The 22,980-nt window shown below is 45.2% G+C and overlaps 2 protein-coding genes across 6 annotated transcripts in view; one reads left to right on the top strand and one right to left on the bottom strand.

Annotated features, from left to right (window-relative positions):
* Positions 1-14,822, top strand: part of MORN1 (MORN repeat containing 1) — a 146,964-nt gene extending 132,142 nt beyond the window's left edge. For 3 of the 5 annotated variants that reach the window (XM_039367491.1, XM_039367489.1, XM_039367495.1), the window contains one exon: positions 804-2,931. The gene's annotated coding sequence lies outside the window, so the exon portion shown is untranslated. Of the gene's footprint in view, positions 1-803; positions 2,932-5,302; positions 6,819-14,496 lie in introns of those variants that run through there. The other 2 variants (XM_039367490.1, XM_039367493.1) reach the window with 2 other exon arrangements.
* SKI (SKI proto-oncogene) overlaps positions 1-22,980 on the bottom strand; it is a 104,169-nt gene that overhangs the window by 20,255 nt on the left and 60,934 nt on the right. The window lies entirely within an intron of this gene.

Raw genomic sequence — 22,980 nt, 5'->3', positions numbered from 1 at the left:
CCAATCACAAGGGCAAAATAACTGACCTCCCTCAACCCCAGGACCAGCTTTGGGGATGGCCTGTTTTCTTCCAACTGCCCTTTGTCCAGCCATTCCCAGGGGAGGTGGGGAGCATGGCCCCCCCCCAACCCCTTCTGGTTGCTGTGACTTCGCACCACTATCCCTACAGTCAGGTCAAACGAGACCAGAAAATGTCGCGGAGATATATCTATATCTATATATCTAGGTGGATGGATGGATAGATAGATAGATAGATAGATAGATAGATAGATAGATAGATAGATAGATACGATAGATACGATAGATTGATTGATTGAGATATAGACAGACAGATATAGATGACTGATAGATAGATAGATACGATAGATACGATAGATTGATTGATTGATTGAGATATAGACAGACAGATATAGATGACTGATAGATAGATAGATAGATAGATAGATAGATAGATAGATAGATAGATAGATAGATAGATAGATGACAGATTGATAGAGGTATAGACAGACAGATATAGATGACTGATAGATAGATAGACAAGACAGACAGACAGACAGACTGATTGATAGAGATATACAGAGAGAGAGAGAGATCCACTTCCACAGCATTTCCACCCCCCTCCCCCCCAAAAAACCCCTGCAGGATCTGAAAAGAGGGTTTATTCTATTGCAGGAATCTCTAGGTTGTTCTGTCTCTGGGCCAGGCCAAAAGCCAGCAAGGGTCCTGCGATCTCCCTTCAAGGCCTGCCTGTAGCCTCCAGAAACCACCTGCCCTTCATCTCTGCCCCTCTGCTTTTTCTCCAGGTGGCCGGAAGGCGTCAGGCTGAGACGGAACATCTGAGCGAGCAGGGGCTGCACCTTCGGAGAAAAGCCCAACCCACCTCACAGGGTCGTCGTGGTGGGGGGAATGGGAGGAGGAAGGAGTACGAGGTAGGTTCCCCGCCTTGAGTTACTTATAAAGTAATACGGGCAGAGTAAAAATCAAATAAATACGATTACAAAATCCTTCCATCTGACATGGCACTTCTCAGGCTCACGCAGCCGCTCTGGGGCAGGGGGGGGGTACCACCAACTCTCTCCCCCCCACACAAGTTGCAATCCTTGGTCGTAAGGGTCTCCTTCTCTGCAGCAGAAGAGGGCCAAGGAATATTGGATTTTTCGAAGCATCCAAGTTCAGCGTTTGTAGGAGAGCGACCGTTGGGCAAAGCAGCCCAGGGCTTTGTCCAAACCAAGGCGGGACGTGTCACCACAACCCAGAAACTGAGACTCAACCTGCCAATTCAGGCTGACCGGCCACTATCTGGGTGGCCAGTTGGGTTTCTCCCCACCCCCCCCTTAGCCGTGGGGCGCGCTGGATTTCTTCCTGACTGGCCTCCCTGGCTGCTCTCTTTCACAGGGAGGCATTCTTCTCTCCACAATGGCTACGTGGGCAGCACTCCTTCAAAAGGTCCCCAGGAAAGTGGGGAGGGGGGCTGGAAGAGGAGAGAGATCTTGGCAGGGGCCGGGCTGTCTCAAGAGCACGGGAGGAGGGAGGGGGGGAGGTCATTGGCAAGGGAAGAAGGTGGGTGAAGGTAGAAAAAAATTCCCAAAGTGATTCTTACCCTTCCTGGCTGGAGCAACTAGGAACTGCCCCCCCTCTCCCAAGCATGTAGGAATGGGCTGGAGTAGGTACCTCAAATCAGTCATCTGGGGAGGGGGCAACTGGATGGATAGATAGATAGATAGATAGATAGATAGATAGATAGATAGATAGATAGATAGATAGATAGACAGACAGACAGACAGACAGACAGATGATAGATAGAGATAGATAGATAGATAGATAGATAGATAGATAGATAGATAGATAGATAGATAGAGATACACACACACACACACACACATATAATAGAAGACTATTCTTCCACATCTGAGCTTCAATTATATGAGAAGGCTAAACCTTTGCTGACTTCCATTAGAGAGAGAAAAAAAACTCTCTAGGAAAATAATAAAAACAACGAATAGAGAGCTCACTTTATTTATTTATTTTTAAACTCAGGTTCAGACAAAAGGTAAGAGAGAACTAGGGGAACAACAGCCTCGGTGCAAAAGTAGAATTAGACCAACCAAGGAAATAATCTTTTGTGAATTCCCTGAGAAGCAGGATAGAAAGTTGTGATTCAGAAGGGAAGAAAGAAAGAAAGAAAGGAAGGAAGGAAGGAAGGAAGGAAGGAAGGAAGGAAGGAAGGAAGGAAGGAAGAAAGGAAAGAAAGAAAGAAAGAAAGAAAGAAAGAAAGAAAGAAAGAAAGAAAGAAAGAAAGAAAGAAAGAAAGAAAGAAAGAAAGAAAGCTGAGACCCAAAGGCATCACAATAAGAGCTGAGTTTGAGAAAAAGTCCAGCTTGTTTCAACGAGAGTCTTTTTTTTTTCTCCTCTCCTCCTCCTATGAAGAATTTGTTTATTTCAAATGGAGGTCAATAAGCAAGCTCTCTGTAGCCGAGGAAAATGGGCAAATAATAAAATATTAAATGGGGTTTTTGTCGCTTCAGCACCAGCTAATTTTCCCCTAAGTGACTCCTTCTAGGAGAACCCTCAAAAGGGACAAGATATAATAATTCAGCAGACTTTGTACCCTCCGAACAGAACAGGAGCTGGTCCCGTTTCTCTTGTGAAAAGCAGGAAGGTGCGTAGAAGCAATTAAGAAATGGGTAATTAATCCTGAATGGCAGCCCCGGTCCTTAAAATTACTTTTTAAGCAACTAGTGGTAGGTGGTCAAATTATACCTTTCCATCACATTTGGCGCTGCTGTAGATCACTTTTCCTTTTTTTTTTTTGGTTGCATTTTCTCATCGAAGGCAAGAAAGGACTCAGAACAATTAAACCAAAGCACTAAAGTAATTCCACCTACTTTGAGAGGGAGGGGGGAAGAAGTGAGGTCTGCAGTCATTCCTTGAAACACTTTGGAGAGAATGGAGGGAGGGAGGGAGGGAGGGAGGGAGGAAGGAAGGAAGGAAGGAAGGAAGGAAGGAAGGAAGGAAGGAAGGAAGGAAGGAAGGAAGGAAGGAAGGAAGGAAGGAAGGAGTTTCTAATATGTACCAAGCATCTATACCAGGGGTCCCCAACCCCCTCCCCCCGATACGTGGACCAGTACTGGGCCATGGCACGCCAGCAACCGGTCCACACAAACAAGCAAAGCCCCATCTGTGAGATGCAGGCAGCACACAAAACCACGCACCCTCTGGTCCGTGGAAAAACCTCTCCACGGAACTGGTCCCCGGTCTACACAACACATTCCAACAAAATAGATACCCACACAACTTTATCAGAAAGTCCCTGACCACTCAACCAGATACAACCAACACAAGCCCCCCCCCCCAAAAAATGATCCCTGCCATATATCAACAATATCTCAGAAACCATCAACAGACTCCTACAACCCACACAAGCACACAAGCCAACTAAAGCCTTTCGCAGACCAAAAGACCCGGCAACTGCAGAAGAGAATTCTTTACAACATACAATATAAGGATTGCAATGACCACTGTGTAGTGGGACAAACGGGCAGAAGACTGGCAGAACCATCCACGAACACCAGCTAGCAGTCGGAAGGCACGAGGAAAACTTTTCAATTTCACAACACGTGGACAGACTTAACCACGGCTTCAGTTGGGGGAATGTGACCATTCCAGACCAGGCCCAAAAACGCCCGGGAATTTCTGGCAGCAAAAAAAACTTGGACGCATCGCAACATCCTAAGTTCTTGAGAAGAATCTGATGGAGAATGAAGGCCAACGCCAGCTGAAGAAGCGGCAGCGGTGATGTCCCCTTGTTGTGTTGGTAATAGTAATAATGTAATAGTAATCCCGCCCTCTATTTTCAAGGAGACCCCAATGTTTTCCCGCGCCCCAAGGTATTTCCTGGAACTAGGCCAGCTTTCGCAACCTGATGTCCTACCCCACCCCAGCCAGCGCTGGAGAAACCAGGTCAGGAAAATTCATCCACCACAGATGATGACACAATTCTCCTCCAAGTATCGGGCAAGATTCTTTCTCGGCTCTACCCAAGGAGCCCTCGGCACGCAAAGCATCAGGCTGCAAAGTCTTCCGTAACATGGAGGGCGATTAATGCGTAGCCTCCTCGCATTGTGTCCTCAGAGTAGCTTGGTGAGTCATGCAAAAGTAGAACACTTTGCACCCAAGCCAACTCCGCTTGCTTCATAGTTGGCTGCAACTTGAACCCGTGCCCAGGTTCGACACTTGGCTGAGATGCATGCACCTGCCTCATTCCCATCTCCTTTCTCTTTCAGTGAGATGGCGTGTGTGTGTGTTTGTGTACTGGTTTCTCTCAGTCACCCATTGACTGATTCATCCTTTCGTACATTCCCTTCATTCCATGACGAAAAACCAGCAGGTGAAGTCTCTTGGAGTTCCTTGTCCTTCTTGTCAACGGTGTGGAATGACTGCCTCACCTCCTTCTTCCAAATTGTCCCTCTCAACTTCTCCATCCGGGTCCTATTTTGGTGGCCTTCCATTGAAGAACTGACCCTGCCCAGCTTCAGAACCGAGGGCGGCCTTTTAATAATAATAAAAAAAGTTGGAAGGGACCTTGGAGGTCATTGAGTCCAACCCCCTGCTCAGGCAGGAAACCCTACACCATTTCAGACAAATGGCTGTCCAGTCTCTTCTTAGAAACTCCCAGTGGTGGAGCATTCACCGCTTCTGGAGGCAGGTTGTTCCACTGGTTAATTGTTCTAACTGTCCGGAAGTTTCTCCTTAGTTCTAGCTTGCTTCTCTCCATCCGTTGCTTCTTGTCCTGCCTTCAGGCGCTTTGGAGAATAGCTTGACTCCCTCTTCTTTGGGATTGGCCCCTGAGATATTGGGAGACTGTGAGAAGGATCTAGGAAGAGGTTATTTTATTTCCCAAATCCAAATATCCTGGGCTCACAAAGTTATCTTGCAGATTTGCTTTCTGGAGAAACCCTGAATGGGGGAAAATCTCTGGAACCTGATAGACCGATGTGAAATATTCCAGCGCTATGACTAGCCAGATATTGGGTGTCACGCATGAGTTACGTGCTCCGGGTGGGGTTGCCTGTTATCACAGTGGATCGATACAGCGGGAGCAAACTTTTCCGTCCTAAATGGAGAGGAAATGAATTCTGGGCAGTTGGGAGGGAGAAATATAACATTTTCCCAATTATCTCCTCCCTCCTGTCCCACGCACACTCATGCACACAAAGACAGGATGTCGTGATGGTGTTTGGAAAGTATATTTACTAAGGAATCTGAGTTAATCAAAAAGGAATGCTTGATTTGTGTTTCACAGGAGGGAAAGGCTACGGAGGATCCTACCTGGAGCTTTTGCAAAATTAAAGAAAAAAGAAAAAAAAAAAACTGAGGAGGAAGTTGTTGTATCTTTCATCTCATAAATGAATTTTGGAACAGCACATAATTGTGAAGTTTACAATTGGAAACGTTATCATTCTTAGAAGGAGCCAAGAAGCAGATCTTAATGTGGATGTTATGGTTTGGTTAAAACGTCGTGTGTGTGTGTTTTTTAAAACTGTGTGTGGTTTTGTGTATGTGTCACTGAGCATTCTATCCCTAGAAAGGCGAAATGTACATTAAATGCGTAGGAATGAGACAAAACGCATGGCATTTTGGCCCTGTTTTGACCCCAAAGGATTTCATTGCTACACACAGCTCACAGCTCCTCCGCCCGTGACCAACCGCTTGGATCAGAAAAAGAAAAGATATTTTTTGCCTCCTGGGAAAATGTTAGCTTGAGGAGATCTAAACACCGTGCGGTTCAGAAATGATGACTAGTTTAACTTCAGTCCAAGCAAAGCATGTTTACCTCCCAAACAGAGCCGCCCGTTTCAACTTCCCGGCTTCTCAGCGGCTTCATCGTGCAGCGCAATTTGATGAATTATACATTACAGTTTCGATCGGGGATGAAATGAGCTGGGAAGGAAAGCAAGAGTCGAAAGCGTGGGGAGGGTGTGTGTGTGTGTAGGGGGGGGGGAAGGAGGACTCAAGTACAGACAAGAAGGTGAAGCGTTGGGAGAATGCGCAACAACAATGGCGAAACCAAAGGCACGGACAATGTTGCTTCTGTTTTACTTCTTGGGCTGAGAGCGGGCCTCAAGACGACAATCCACCACCCTCGCACGAGGGCAAATGAGGCCAGCGAGGGTTTTATCCTTATTGTGACACCGACTAGAAAGGATTATGGCTAGGACTAGATTGGCTTCCTCGATAAGGCTGGATTGAGCAATTAGCAGGCGCACGGGCTCCCCGCCAAGGAGATACCAAGAGGGAGGCTGTCTTCGGTCTCTGCGGATAAGGAAGTATCGATCAATAAACAAAAGCCAAGCCAGCAGCTGCCTGCAGGGCCCGGAAGCGCAGACTTTGAACCCGGGGCACACGGACGGAAAATTGGACAGCCAAAGCAGGCTGCGAGTCATCCAACGGAGGGTGCCAAACCCTCAACAGGCTGCGAGTCTCAGGCTGGCATCTGAAGCACCAAATCCAACATGGCAGCCACAGGATGGGAAACTTTGATCCACGACTGCCCGGTTTGGGAGCGGGGCTGCTCCCGACAGAGTGGTGAGGAGGGCAGAAAAGATTATTGGCCGTTTGCTTCCCTCCACCCAGGACGGGGCCTATAAGCGACGCTTGTGCAAGGCCCTTGAGATTGCTTGGGATGCTGTGCATCCTTTCCACGACCTGTTTTCCTTGTTTCCTTCCGGGAAAGGGGAGGGGGGGGCTTCATAGTATCTGAAGCAGAACATCCAGATTCAATCACAGGTTTGTTCCACATAGCATCAATCTTGGCAAGTCTCAAGCTTCCTCCTTCCGCTGTATGTTCAAAATAGACAGTGATTGGTGTGTGTGTGTGTGTGTGTGTGTGTGTGTGTGTGTGTGTGTGTGTGTGTGAGAGAGAGAGAGAGAGAGAGAGAGAGAGAGAGAGAGAGAGAGAGAGAGAGAGAGAGAGAGAGACTTATCTTAAGTCAGGGGTGTCCAAGCTTCACAACTCAAGAGTTGTGGAGCCTGGGCTTCCAGAATTCCCCAGTCAGCCATGTTGAAATCCACAACCCTTAAAGTTGCCACGCTTGGACAACCTGGCTTTAAGCATCGGCCTTTATTATACACACCGTTAATGCTGGAGTGAGAGGAGAGCTTGGCCACGTCTTATGGAAGAGAAGCATGGCACCCCTTCAGTTTTTCCAGCAGTCGATTGCATTTTAGAAAACTGCGCCCACCATGCTACTAAGACATTGACACGTCAATCTAATAATTCCTGCCTAGACAACTATACATCTCCTAGGTGAGCGAAGGAGCAGAGACCTCCCCCACCCCCACCCCGGGACTTCATTTCTCTACTTGCAAAAAGAACAAAAGATTTTAAAGATTTCTGTCCGATATCCGGCATCTTTTCAGAGTTTTATCCCAAGGCTTGCCAAGGTATGTGCTAAGATAACAATTAATCCCTTTTAGAATCTTGGTTTTCCTCGGCAATGGTTTCTAAATCTGCCTTTGGTCCCTCTATAATTTACGAACTTTTTAAAGAACGTGAACGAACTTGTTTGCCGTGCGCCGCTATATATTATCGCTCCTTCAGTTAAGTGCACCGGTCGGGCATTGTTTGCGAACACAACAGGAACTGAACGGCTGCAAAAGCCCATCATCAACGTTCCCCCAGCCGAAGTGGACATATTTTGGTGATTTCCAAAAATAAAGCAGGGCTGGGCCTGGTTCGTAGATGCCAAGAGAGAAAAATCCCACGGCGGGAAGCTAGACCAGGAAGTTGAAACTCCTTCTCCTGCTAAGATAAAACACCCAAGAATCAGGATTTTTTCCTACCACAGCAGGTAGGATGTCACACTGGAGGACGAGATGGCTCTTCAAATCATCGGCCAGAATGGAAACCGAAGAGAGAAAAGAACCCTTTTATTTTTGCCAATGCAAAACCCGAGTTAAACGCCGAAGACAAAGGAGCTTTTCAGAAGCTGTGGGTCCTCCAACAGTGGAGGTTTTTTTTTAAAGAAGAGATGGACCATCATTTGTGTGAAACGGTATATAGGGTCTCCTTGTTCTGTTTTCTGATGGCAAGCAAGGAAGAATTCACTGGGTGGAGCATTCCAGGATTCTCTGCCTCCAAATGCATTTTCCAGAGGGGGGTGGGGAGGAGAGGAATTCTCTGGAATATCTCTTAGACCAAACAGAAGCCTTATTACTAGGAGACACCCCATCACATCACATCAGAAGGCCTTGCCACGGTTGGGCCAGATGGCTCTGGTGCCTCGGATTGGCCTCTGTGGTCCCAATAAACGCAAGGAAGAATTCGCCCTCGGCTCCAGAGCCATTTAAGGCGAAGCATTGCAGAGGCGACAGAATATTCCCCCCTACCCCATCCCTTTTCTTCTTTTTACAGTGTCAAGAAATCCAGGCTGCTTCCAGGGACAAGTTACACAAAAGGAGAAAAAGTCTGAAGAGCACCAAGTTGTTCAATTTGAACCAGGTCATTGGTCAAGTTCAGAGTATCAGAGTCAAAGAAACAAGCTAGGGGAAAAAAAACATTTTATATAAAGTCGTCTTTTCTTCTCTCTCTCTCTCTCTCTCTCTCTCTCTCCTTCTCTCTCTCCACTGATTAACCCACTTTCCCAGACTACGTGCCGTCTGCCGGGAGGGCTTAAGACCTTGAAAAAAGAGTGAATATTCCAGACACAGAGACAAAATAAACTAAACCTTGCCGCCCAAACAGTTGACACAATTAGACTAAATTGTTGATCATTCCAAAGGGGCTTGGCAACGGGAGAGGGAGCCAAGGAAGAAACAACTTTGAAAAAAGCGACCAAAGAGAGCTTTCCCGTACCTCGCTGGTAAAAAAAAAAAATTGCAAGGACCCTGAACCACGGTGCACAGTTTTTTGGGGGTGGGGTGGGGCTAATGTTGAGGGTGCTCGCCACAAAACCCATCCAGGAGCTGAGCCAAGTCCCGGGTTGTTGTTTTTGTTTTTTTAGCCGCTTCCTTCAGCCTGGAAACCCAACAGCCGTTTTCAAAACTTGATGTTTCAGTTAGGAATTTGGGGGAAAAAAGACACAGGAGTAGACAAAACAATTTGGAGTCCTCCGTCTCTTGTCTGGCTGGGGGCATTTAACAGGAAATCCACCTCAAAACATCTCACTGGGATAAGTGGCCTAGTTTGAGACACGGAGAAGGTTTGGGGGGGGGGGGAAAAGTCCTGTCTCCTCCCGTCATTTCGGTTGCCAACTCTGGAAAAGCGGGATTCCACGATGGTCAACCCACCTCTCTCGCTTCCAAAAGTGCACAGGACTTTAAATTAAGCAACATCCAGCCATGTTCTCCTATCTCAGCCTTCTTGGTGTGCGAAATGGCGATGGGAAGAACGCAACCCTTACGTCAACTATGGAAAGCAACGGTAACATCTCTTCGATTCCAGATCCACCGGGAGATAGATAGATAGATAGATAGATAGATAGATAGATAGATAGATAGATAGATAGATAGATAGATAGATAGATAGATAGATAGATAGATAGATAGATAGATAGATAGATAGATGTGTGTGTGTTTGTGTGTGTTGCTTTTCCTGAAAGCGCTCAAGGCACCGTAGACCATATTCCCCTTATCCTGTGTCGAGGTGGGTTGAAAGAGAGCGGCTGGCCCCAAGACAGTCAAGGAAGGTCCGTGCCTTAAGGTGGACCTCAAAATGAGTCTCCCACAGTCCCAGACTGGTATCTTATTTATTTATCTTAATTTATACAGCCGCCCAGCTCACAAGAGAGTGATTGAGTGATTTAAACTATAATGCCATGTCACCCGAACAGTTGTGGAGGGAGGGTGCCCCCTCTCTATCTTTCTCTCTCTCTCCCTCCTTCCCTTCTTCCCTCCTTCTCTCTCTCTCTCTCTCTGCATGTCTTTACAGATGGTCTAGGGCAGGGGTGTCCAACTTTGGCCAACGTTTAAGACTTGTGGACTTCAGCTCCCAGAATTCCCCAGCCAGCCATGACTTAACAAGACTTGAAGTGGCCAAGGTTGGACACCTCTGATGGATGGAGCCCTTTCCCATTCCTCTTTTTAAAGACCTCACTTTCTCTGAACAAATAACGACTCAAAGGGCACCAACATCCATTCATTCTGTCCGCTTATTTGCTTTATAGGGCAGAGAGTAAACTGTCCCTCCGGCCTCCCTTCCGGTGGTTCTTCTTCGAGGCAGGCCAAAACCTCTTTGATCTCCGAGCCAAAAACCAAACCCTGGCTCTACAGCGGAGTCGGTATAATTAGGCAGAGGTTTAAAAAAAAAAAAAACACAAGTCACACGTTCTTTAGTTCCAAATATGACACATTTAGTACCTTCCCAGTTGCCCAACCGTGACCTTTGTGGCCACTGTCATCTTACTGACTCTCTGCTCTCCTCCCCTGTGTTTATCTCGCTTTACTGATTCGTATCTCGAAAGAGAATTTGTTTGCTTGGCCCTGTTTTTTTTTTTTTAAAAAGAACAGCCTACTCCCTAAGGCAATATATAGCTCCTTTCTCCATCCAGAGAGGCATCTTGCACTGGAAACCAAGAATATATCTCTGCTTCCTGTGCAGAAAGAGCAACGGCTGCAAAGCCAGCAGAGACATCTCAAGATTCTCCAGCAGAAGGCACGGTCAGAGTCATCCTCCTGGCTTCGAAAAGGGGGAACCACACAGGGAACAAGTCCCCTTTTCTGTGGGGCAGTGGGTCTCTTTCCCCAGAGTCAGGGGCCTTAGGAGGGTGGGCTTGCTTTGCTCCAAATACAGCCAGCGAGAGCGCCTGTATTTTCTGAAATGGGATGACCAACCGACGGACATATTAGGTGGCCAACATCTATGGAGATTCTCCATCGTGAAAAGCATCTCAAAGGGGCTTTCCCAAAAGCAACCAGACTCTCTTAGTTTTTCTGTGGTTTTTTTTTCTCTCCTTGAAAATGTTCTTCAGAACTGAAGAAGCTTCCTGGATGAGAAGTGAAACGTTTTCAAGAGAAAAAAAAATCAAGAAAGTTCAGGTGTCTTTTGAAAAGCACCTTGGGGAAGGGAGGGCTATGTTTATGGCTTGAAGCGGCTGGTCTGCTTTAGGGAGGGAGGGGTCTCTGAAAGGAGCCCCCCCCCCAAAACCGGTAGCCTGGGATATGGGGACATCAGCTGGACAGTTTCTAGAAACCCAGAGGCTTCAGATTTAGTCAGCCCATGTTAGGATTCAAATAGCTCCCTGATCAGGCAACTTCCTTAGAGGCTTAAAAATCAAATAAAAATGGAAGGTAATATTCAGGTCAACCGTATCGCAGGAATCAGGCCTCAAACGTTGGAAGCCTGGAATTAGGGAAAGAAAGAAAGAAAGAGTTTCCTGCTATAGGAAACTCAGCCAATGCTGCATCAAAAAAAAAAAAAAAAAAATAAGAATATCTGGGCTGGACTGAGTTGAATTTTAAATGCCTTGCTTTGTTCCTACTATCCACTGCGGTAAAGAGGGAAGGAAGGGAGAGCAAGGGAAAATTCTTGTTCTGTAATATTTCTGGAAAGCCCAAATGTCCTTAAAGACAATAAAAGGGAAATTTAACTGGCATGGTTCCCCTATGGGCATAGTCTGGGTAAGAAAAGACAGGCCAGCTAAAAGGCTGGTTTTCACTCTGTCACTTGGTTAGGAGACGGCTTTAACAAGATTTCCTGGTGAACACGAGTGAGTATATTTGCAAGTTCAAGTCTTTTCAAGAATTATCCATAATTTGAAATGAGGACAAGGGTGTTCTTCTCCCCGCACCTTATAATGCTTACAATGCATTGCGGCAAGAAACAGGAGTGCCATTTTGAAGCTAAGTTCCTTACTCTGAGTGTCGTTCGGAGGCTCAGTGAGGTCTGGCCACTTAGGCATCTCCTGGTGGTGAGAGTTCCCTCCAACAGTCAGACTAGAATTCCCAGAATCTTCACCAAAACTGGAGAAGGCTAGTCTACCCAAGCCAGAATTGGGAGTCCTCCGTTCCATCCCATTCGTGGGGCAGTGTTTAAAGGCGGCCTTCAGAAGATTCCTTGGGAAGCGGTGCAATTTTTTTAGACCACTGTTTTTCAACCTTGGAGACCTGAAGATGGGTGGACTTCGACACCCGGGAATCCACGGTCAGCTGATCCTAGAAAAAAAAGGCTCTAGGAAACCCCCTTCATAACGGTTTCCGGTGAACAAGCAAGCACGGAAATAGACCTGGGAAATCAGAGTCCCGTTCGAACGGAAGGAAACTTCCTTTTTTACCGAAGCCACAACGCTTTCAATAAAACATAAGCAACTGCATTCGTACACGCCAGGCCGAAAGGGTGTAATAAACAAGGATGGCCCACAATTAGAACAGCAGCAATTCAGTCAGAAACCAACATTTCCTTGGTTCCTCATTCTTGGCCACTCTTTCACCCTTCCAATTCCTCCCACCTCCCGGCAACGAAGAATGCTGATGGAGGTGCCTTTCGCAAGTTAACATTTAACAGTCATTTCTAGTGAATTCCGAGAAATAAAAAAAATAAACTTTTGTCCTACTTCGCAGCCAACTGAGGCCAGTGAAGGATCAGGGAGAACTTTTGGGGTGGAAATGTTGTGGAACAGCCACTACTTCACAAAACTCTATCTATCTATCTATCTATCTATCTATCTATCTATCTATCTATCTATCTATCTATCTATCTATCTACCTACCTACCTACCTACCTACCTACCTATCATCTATCTAGCTATCTGTCTATCTATCTGTCTATCATCCATCATCTATCTATCATCTATCTATCTATCTATCTGTCTATCATCTATCTATTTATCTGTCTGTCTATCATCTATCTATCTGAGTCCTTTGGGATTGGGCGGCATATAAATATTTGAAAATAAATAAATAATATCTATCTATCTATCTATCTATCTATCTATCTATCTATCTATCTATCTATCTATCTATCTATCTATCTATCTATCTATCTATTTACCCAGTCCTGCCCACTCCAGGCTCCACCCTTCCCTGATTTACTTTTTACTACTCCAAGTAATTTCCTAGCCAAAGGGGGGAAAGAAAAAAAAAAAGAATTTTCACAAATTGGTCAACCCAACTGGATATGAACAACTGGGCACAATTTAAAGTGTTTCCCAGCAGTCCTCAAACTTACAACCGTTTATTTCGTGACTCTTTGAAGTGAGGATGGCCTTTGCTGTCACCTCAGTGAAAGTGATGAAAAAGCCCCAGCATGGCAATAAATCAAAGGTCCAGATCCAAAGGGCGAAGGCAGACAAATCAAATTTTCCTGTATTGTCAGTTTTGGATCCTCAGCTGCTGTCTGCCGTTAAGAATGGCTATAAATTAATCACCATCCGGAGCAGCAATATCTTCTTCAGCAGCTACAGAAGACCAACCTTCCCCCCCATAATTGTTCATTATCGTAATTGCTACTGTGGTTTATTCTTTCTGGAAGGCAGGGGCTTCCCCACAATTCAACAAAACTCAAAAGCTGTACACCTATCTGCAACATTTGACACGCTGTCCCCATGTGCACCAGGAGTAGTATAGTATGGCAGAGCGTTATTGGGGGGGGGGGAGCAAGAAACATAAGAAAAATGTTGGAAACTATTCTTATCTACCTGAGAAATTCTGGATTCTGTCATTAATCAAATGTATATGAAATGGAAGCTAGACGGGATTGTAAAAGACAGGACGTATAGAAGTGCGCTGATTTATTATTGATGACAGAAAAAAAGACAAAGGGCACTCACTGGGAAGGAGAAAATGTGTGTTAATTCCAAATATATTTGCATCTGCTTCAGGCAACATCTCGGCCTCCGTTTTAGGAGGCTCAGGGGATTTTCTTAAAAAAAAAAAAAAAAAAGGTTTCTGCATCTGGGTTTTTGGTATTTTGACTCCAGGGCACAGAACAGTAGGTAAAGGTGTAGAAGCTTAATGGAGGCGGCCTAAAGGTGGACGCCTAGTGATGAAAAGTGAACTTTTAACCTTTGCTTAAAAATAGAATGCATCCTTTCTTTGGATGACATTTTTCTGATTTTTTTTTTTAAAAAAAACAACCTAAAAGGAATGGTTGCCGAAGGACTTTTAGAAAGAGGTTAACGTGACGTTCCTTAAAGACGAGGGACCTGCAACTCATGGGATTGGACATCTCTTTCCAAAGGGAGTGAATTAAGGCCTTAAAATGAAACCAGCTTCCTGGTTTTACTAGACGAAAGGAAGGGGAAGTGAAAAAAAAAAAAAAAACCCTTATAAAAACAGCCTTTTGCCACAGAATTTTCCCTGGTTTCTACCCAGAGAGAATCATAACAAAATCCCAGACTGCAAGCTCAATTGAAGAAAAAAAAGAGAATGAACCCGTCCTCCAAAGTTTTGGAATGAGAACGAAATCTTATATCTGGCAATGCATTTCTGGTTTTTTAGCCTTTTGTTCCAGTTATATTCAACTTTTCTTTCTCTTTTTCTTTTTGCATCAAACCTCTGAAGGGTTTCAAGGAGGGATGTAAAAGTCCTGGCTTCGAACAGAAGTGCTTCAAGTTCGGAGTTGTAAGCAAAACAAGGGCGTGGAGAGCTGATATCCTGTTGGACAGCGGCCCGAAAGAACAAGAGGAGGCGGCCGAGGGCTGGATGCCAACCGAGCAGAATTAAAAAGGAGCCTTTTGAAGAGCAGTGGGCTTAGTAGCTACACTTGGAACGCTGCATCCAGTTTGGGTCACCACGATGTAAAAAAGAGGTTGAGACTCTGGAAAGAGTGCAGAGAAGAGCAGCAAAGAGAATCAGGGGACTGGAGGATAAAACATATAAGAAACGGTTGCTGGAATTGGGAATGTCTAGTTTAATGAAGAGAAGGACGAGGGGGGATATGATAGCAGTCTTCCAGTATCTCAGGGGCTGCCCCAAAGAAGAGGGAGTCAAGCTATTCTCCAAGGCCCCTGAAGGCAGGACAATGGATGGAAACGAATCCAGGAGAGAAGCAACCTAGAAATAAGAAGAAACTTCCTGACAGTGAGAACAATTAATCAGTGGAACAACTTCCCTCCAGAAGTTGTGGGTGTTCCAACACTGGAAGTTTTAAAGAAGAGATTGGACAATTATTTGTCTGAAATGGTATAGGGTTTCCTGCCTGAGCAGGGGGTTGGACTAGAGGACCTTCAAGGTCCCTTCCAACATCATCATCATCGTCATCATTATTACATCTCTCCCCAGATTTTCCGATTCTGTCTTAACTTTCCGTTAACTTCCCATGTTCTTTCTATTAAACCGATTCACACAAAGCTATTTAAAACAACAACAACAACAACCTGAAAGGAAAAATCATTTTCATTAAATGTAGGTTTATCTCCCACCTTCCGGCACACGGCTGCCAGGGGTAGTCACTTCAAAAACTGGGCAACCATGGCTGCTGAAACCTTTTTTCCTGCAGTCCATCCAATAACCTCTATTTTGCCTTCCGAGTACAGCAGGATCGTATTTCTCCTTTTTTTTTCTTTTTCCCTCCCCCTTTCTCCTCCTCTCTGCTTCCATTTTTTTCAAAGAAAAAAAATATTATTCCAAGCCTGGCAGACGTTGTGTTTTCTTTCTTCCATAGAAACCGACCAAACAGCGGAATCTTAGCCAAACAGGCCCTTGAAATTCAAACAGGGAAGGGAAAGAGAGAGAAAAAAAAGGCAGAAAGATCCAGAAGATGGCAAAATGCCGTGTGTGTGTGTGTGTGTGTGTGTGTGTGTGTGTGTGTGTGTGTGTACTACTTTGCTTGCCCTATCAAGATGCAATGAAAGTAATAAAAACTGGGGAGTGGGAGGGAGAGAAATGGTAAGGACGGACAGAAACTCAAGAACTCCACCCAACTACAGACCAAAAGTCCTAGCCATATCAAATCTCCTTGCTTTTTTTTTTCTCCCCCCCCCCTCCCTGGAGGCTGAGAATTTGAGGACCTGCAGCCCCCCACCCACCGTGGGAAGGGAAAAGAAGGGAATCAGGTTGTGGACCTGCAATGTCACATAAATAATATACAAACCTTGTGTAGCGACAAAGCTAAGTAGAACTGCTCTGTTTTTTTTTTTTCACTTGCTTTGGGGCTTTTCAGCGCTGAAAATTAAGAGAAATTTAGCCCCGTCAACGGCTTATTAATCATCCTAATGTGGTCGTCCCATTTTTCCACTCCTGGGGGGGATTTAAAAAGCATATATAGAGGAGGAGGAGAAGAAGAAAAAAAACCTTGGAAAAGCCAAGATGTTTCTTTTCTTGGTCACTCTCTTAATGCTTTTTGGAGCCAGCCGACAGAGGATCAGCATAGAAGCAGCAGACGAGGGAGGCAGCTATGAACGCAGGTATGTGGGTACACGTGACCCAGTTTGTCTGCGGCTTGTAATGTTGTCCTTTCATCCCTCTCTGTGAGAGGGGATGCTGTGCTGTGATGGAAAGCAGCTGAAATGACAAGAAAAAAAGAGAGGGCTCTTTTTCGAAGGATGGCCGAAAGAGGTCAAAAATCGCCCTTTCTTTATGCTCCACCAAGATCATCCAAGCCTCCAGTTCCATCTGGGCCATTAAGAGCACATTTTTTTGCTTAGGCAAAGTTCAAGAAAAATGCAACGGACGGAAGGAAAAATTGGGGAAACTCTTCAAACATTTTGAGTCACCATCTGATTTGGCGATATTCCTTCTTTAATAAATATACGCACCGCTGCTTGTCCAAATCGTGCCTCAAAGCAAGTTGCAATTTAAAAAAAAAAAATCCAAATTGCATAAACTATCTGAGAATTATACCATTATCACCACCACCACTGCTCCCTGAGATTTTATTCAAGCGGTGTATTTTTTCCCCCTGTTAGAATAAATTCAGGTTTCATTTAATTTAGTTTCTGGCCTGTTTTGAGACCTAAAATGGCCTCAGTCACCACAAAGCAATCTTCCCTGACCCGAGGTTGCCCAGATGTTGCAACAGTCACCCCAAACATCTGGAAGGTACCAGGCACCAAGAGGCTCCATTACTGGACAATGGAATCTTTTACGTCCCATATTTTCCAAAGAACTCAAATGCGGGTTCCTTCAAACAGTGGCTAGATTTACCGCAATGAACCGCTGACTCTGATGCCTGGAATAAAAATCCTTGGCTTTAGAGTTCATGTGGCTACATCAGCATCCTGGTTTGCAAATAAGGACTGGATTTGTTTAACCACAAGAAGCCCAAACCAAACGAAATCAATCAAAGAAGTAGTTTATACTACAGACAAGCCAACGGTCAACCCCTGTGGATCAGAAGTAGACTAAATAACCTAACTCAGGGGTCTTCAAACTTGGCCCTTTGATGACTTGTGGACTTCAACTCCCAGAATTCCTCAGCCAGCTCAGTGAGTTGAAGTCCACAAGTCATCAAAGGGCCAAGTTTGAAGACCCCTGACACATTATAGATAAGACACTATTTTAAGGAGAGCAATTTTTTAAGCAACTGCCAAACTAGTCATGTTTAAAAACACCCTGAAATAAATTGAACTGCTTTCATTTCTTCCTGCCCCCACCCACCCAAAGCATTATCCCAGCAACTGCAGCTGGGCTGTCACAAAGGTACTTGTTTACTTCTTTCTCAGTCTGCTTTTAAATGTACTGTATTTAGGAGAAAAGGGCAACACACCGGTTCCAAGTTAAGCTCTAAGGCTCCAAATCCAGTTTAATCACTTTACATCCAAGCATCCGTCTTGGAATCCACACCAGCCACAAATGTTTTGACACAAAGTTGCAGGGAATTGGCTATGTCAGGACTTTTTAAAAAAAAAATACAACCGTTGCAGCAACACCCCCAGGGTCAGGTGATTTACGTTTGGATGCTTGACAACTGACTCACATTTATGACGGTGCAGTGTCCCGGGGTCACGTGGTTCCCCTTTGTGAGCCTCTGACAAAGTCAGTAGGGGAACCAGTTTCGCTTAATATAAGAACCACAGTGGTTCACTTAACGAATATGGCGAGAAACGTCGTACAATGGGGCAAAACTCACTTAGCAAATTTCTCACTTAGCAACATTTATTTATGAGACTTATATACCGCTTTAAGTGCAAGCACTCTCTAAGCGGTGTACACCAGTAAGCAATGTGTATATATATATATGTGTATATATATATATATGTGTGTATATATATATATATATATATATATATATATATATATATATATATATATATATATATATATATTTACATTGCCCCCAACAATCTGGGTCCTCATTTTACCTACCCCGGAAGGATGGAAGGCTGAGTCAACCTTGAGCCGGTGAGATTTGAACCGCTGACCTGCTGAACACAGTCAGCTAAAGTGGCCTGCAGTACTGCACTCTAATTGCTGCGCCACCTCAGCTCAATGTTGGGCTCCATTGTGGCCATAACTTGAGGACTCCCTGTAAGGGCAATGTGTCCTTATAAGGTGGTTGATCCTAGGCAACGCGCTCCTGCTGTGTTCACAGAATGGACACTGTGTCTTAAAACGATTGTGTACTTCCCATACTACGTGAAGACAACAACCATTTCCCCAAGAGACGAGCCAATCCCCGCTTTAGCCCTGCCCCAGAAGCCTTTGCCAAGGCCATGTGTGAACGGTGCTAAGGACGCTATCCCAACGATTTCCACGTCAGCAGTGATGCTGGGTGGAAAGTATGCAGAAAGGCAACCCAGACAGGGAAAATGCACTTAAGGCCTTGCCAATTTGAGCCAGGGCTCCTTCATTCACTCTCTAAGCCAAAGCAGGCCTGTTGGGGACGAGCGGTCGGGGAACTCACCCCAAATTTGAAAAGAATTTCAGGATGAAGGCACAACCAGCCATTAGGAAGCCATTAAAAAGCCATCACTTTCTGCCTGCTTGTCCTCTTCCTAACCCCATTCTGGGCCATTCCTTTCCAGATAAATATCTTGCACAAACAAAATTACCTTTGATTGCACCAGCAGCTGAACCACTTCTCCTCCGGAGAGGTTCCCACTGCAGGGAGTGGTGTTGCCTCGCCACACAGACGTAAACAAAGGGGAGCAGACGAGAAAAACAAGTTTTAATTAAAGCCACTTCGGCGTAATCAATTTTCCCTTTCTGCTCATCGACATCCTTTCTAATACACTTCTGCGGTCTTGAGTACGACTGCTTCGGAAAAAGGCCGGCAACCCTGCACACCTCCGCAAAGGTGGAATCTCCAGATTTTCCTTTGGAAAAGAAACAAACAAACAATCTCCACTCCCACATAGGAAGTATGTGCTGGAGGATAAGTTTATTCCTGAAAAGGAAGAAGCATAGCTGAAGGTAGAAAAAACGAGAAAGCAGACAGTTACATTGCCCAGACAAAACAAACAATCAAACAAACAAGCAGATCAGCCATTAGGAGGAAACTAAATGACTAATATTGGAAATAACTGCAGATCAATCACAGAGGCTAACATCAGTTCCTCTCTTTTTTTGTAACCTTCCCACAACCTTTTTGTTTTCTTCACCATTTTGCTTAATGGAGAGTTCCAGTGTCTTCCTTGGGGACCCTGAAGTGTGTGTAAGTTTGGAATTCGGTAAGTCTCATTTCAAATGAAATATTCTTCTTTTCGAAAAGAATGAAAAAGAAAGCATGCATTGGACTGGTACAATGTGCCAGACCAGTGGTTCTCAACCTTTTTAAAGCCGTGACCCCCCCCCCAACCGGTCATAAGTCGAGGACTACTCAACCAGTCGTAAGTCGAGGACTACTCAACGGGTGCAGCACCGTTTGCAGAATGGGACTTTTGGCGGGCTCAGCAGGGCAGAGACAGCCTGGACAACTCCTATTGGCTTTTGAAAGCCAATAGAATAAAAGGGAGAAGCACAGCTAAGGAAAAGGGGGGAAAAAATGGCAGACTACGTTGTTTGGCGACCCCCGGGAAATGGTCGTTCGACCCCAAATGGGGTCCCGACCCACAGGTTGAGAACCAACTGGCTAGACTGAGTTAAGGCTGTTGTCTGTTGTCCTTAGGGTGTTGCGCGAAGCTCGCCTGTGTTTCACTGAGCTGACAAACGGGATGTTGTGGCTTGTTCATCCAGATTTAGAGTTGTGTGTGTTTGGCACAGCCTGCCCTGTTATACATTGAAGAAAGCCCAATAGTCCCCCAAAAAAAGGGGCTTAGCAACAAAACGGAACTAGGTCTTCTCCCGTCTACTTTAAAATCACATGTTTCCTTGATATTAGACAAGTGGGGAGGTGTTGCCAAAATCTATACGAGCTGGAAGTTGACATCCTCCACCCTACACACTGAAAACAATCCCAAACCCACACTTTATGTGTTTAAAAAAAAACAATCTTAAATTAAGATTCCTCTCTCTTAAATTTGATTGACAACACCGACCCCAGACAGCCCGACATGCCCCAATCCTGCTTCCATCTGCACCATGTCTCCCAATGCAAGATGCTGGAGGGGGGGGGGGGATTCTTGGTGGTCCACTTGCAGGCAAGTGGAAGAGCATTTTTTTTTTTTTAAAAAAAAAAAACCTTCCTTGCACCTTCTCTCTCCACCCCTGAGAAGCTAGAAGTTTTGAAGTCTAGTCAGGAGGTGAAAAGCGCAGACTGGCTGTTCCGTCTTCAGGCCTTCCCCTCCCTCCTCTGCTGCCAGCTTCCTGGCCCGTCTGACGCCTCGCATTGACTCATTTTACAGCGCTCTTAAAGTCAGAAGGAGACATTTGGGGAGAAAAAGCCGCACGGGCAGCTCGCTTCCTCCGGGCGTGGATCGTGTTGCAGCACATGGCCTCCTCCGAACAAAAATGGCACAGTGATATAGGTTATCCTCCGTGAGCGGGGGGGGGGGGGGGGGGCCTGGACTGGAAGATCTCCAGGGTCCCTTCCAGCTGTATTCTATCCTATTCTAAATCAAAATGAATCAAGGCCAAAGACCAATTCTGAGTAGCTCAGAAAATAACAAGTCAAAATAATGCAGCATCCTGATGCCAGTCGTAACTACAAGTCCCATAAACCCTTGCCACCTTGACAGCCTCCCATCTTTATTTAGCTGGGCCCTATGGACTTCAGAGGCCTTTCGGCCATTTCTCCAAGGCAAGTAACCAGAAGAGAAAAGGGTAGTTTGGCAAAAGGATGCTCGGCTGGTGCTTATCGTACAGATTTTCAATTCCCGGTGAAGGCGTTCTTCAGCTTCCTAAACATTTTACAAATTGCTGGCTGTAAGGCAGAGCTAGCGAGTTTACTGTGCTTCTTTTGTTGCTGCATTTATTATCACAACTGTTTCGTGCTTTTCCTTTTTTTTTTTTATCTCTGCTACGCAGCTATTTTGATTGTTTAATACACAGTAGTTTCATTTTATAGCACATGGCTTTTAAAAGACTAGCACGCCCAGCTGCCAGGAACACTGATTGAGAAATATAACTAGAGAAATATCACTGATGAATGGAGCATTTGGCTGAAGCTGATGACTGTTAGAAGTCCAGAGATCTGGAATGTGTCAGGTTGTGTCAAGCCTAACAATCGAAACAGAAGCACAGTTGTATACAAAAACATAGAGGAATAAAGTACTTTACTCCAGCAAGATTAACGGGAATTTTCGATATCCGATTTTTCTAAACAAATTGGCTTGGAAAACCCATTTAGAACAACTGAATTTATACCAAATGAGAAAGGAACGCATCACCGTAGTGTCTCAAGGCTCAGAAAAGAATATTGTGGTCCAGTTTGGTTTGGTTTTTCACTTGGTAGACTCCAAAATTCTAAAATCAAGTCATTCCCATGAAACCGTGGCCTCAAAAGCCTTTGAGCACTAAAGTTGTGTGGGAATTTTGCCCAGCCTGTATTTTCAAGTGCACTGTGGCAACTAATTCTTCTATAGCACGTAAAATAGGAAAACATTCTCGGTGGGATTTTGCGATGCACTTCTGCGATGCCTACCTGCGATGGGCAAACTGAATACACACTGCACGTTTTCCAACCTGGCTGCTGATAGAATGACTAAGGACGTAAAAAAAAAAAACCTGACCTGGGCTATTTACTGGTATGCAATTCCCCTACAAGAAAACTGCAGGATTTAATCCACAAGGTCCTTTCCTCTGCACCTGTAATCTAGATGTGAGGATTGCAGCAGGAGCACAGTGGCTACAGCTTGGGGATCCTGTCTAAGAAACAGGACTTACACCCGCTCACCCACCCATAAAAATATAGGATTTTACTCTGGCCTCCTAAAACCACAGTTGCACCCCCAAATGCATCTCCAATTTCAATTTTAGGGCCTCAGGGTTGATAAGCTTGTGGGCAAAAACAAAAAACAGGAAAAAATAAAAGGCATTTTCTGCTGCTGCCAGTGCAGAAAACCACGTTAGAGAAAACGCTGCCGTGCCAGCCAGAGGAAGTGATTAAAAATTAAAGCAAGCTCCGAGATACAGAAAGCTGGAAGGGTGTAACTACCCAGCAAGACTTTCAACTTCAGCTTTGTTAAATGACTCTCACCTCTTCCCCTCGCTGGTCTCATGAAAGGCAACTGGGAGGGGATCGTCCCCCCACCCACCCTGTTCTCAACTGGGCCTTCCTTGGGCTGGAGGCAAGAAGCAAGCCCCCCTACCCAACTTAAAAGGGGTGGTTGGGATTTGGTCACCACGTTATATATAAAAAAGATCTTGAGACTTTGGGAAAGTGCAGAGAAGAGCAACAAAGATGATGAGGGGACTGGAGGCTAAAACATACGAAGAACGGTTGCAGGAACTGGGAAATGTCTAGTTTAACGAAGAGAAGGACTAAGGGTGACATAGCGGTCTTCCAATATTTGAGGGGCTGCCACAAAGAAGAGGGGGGTCAACCTCTTCTCCAAAGCACCTGAGGGCAGGAAAAGAAGCAATGGATGGAAAGTAATGGAAGGCGAGAAGCAACCTGGAACTCAGGAGACATTTTCTGACATAATGAGGACAATAAATCAGTGGAACGACTTGACTCCCAGAAGCGGTGAATGCTCCAACCCTGGAGGTTTTTAAGAAGAGACTGGG

This window comes from Crotalus tigris, unplaced genomic scaffold (assembly GCF_016545835.1).
Source record: "Crotalus tigris isolate CLP2741 ecotype Arizona unplaced genomic scaffold, ASM1654583v1 scf7180000020588.15403103151:6194809, whole genome shotgun sequence".
NCBI lineage: Eukaryota > Metazoa > Chordata > Lepidosauria > Squamata > Viperidae > Crotalus > Crotalus tigris.
The sequence above is the reverse complement of the archived record's forward strand: the minus strand, read 5'-3'. Positions and strand labels throughout refer to the sequence as shown.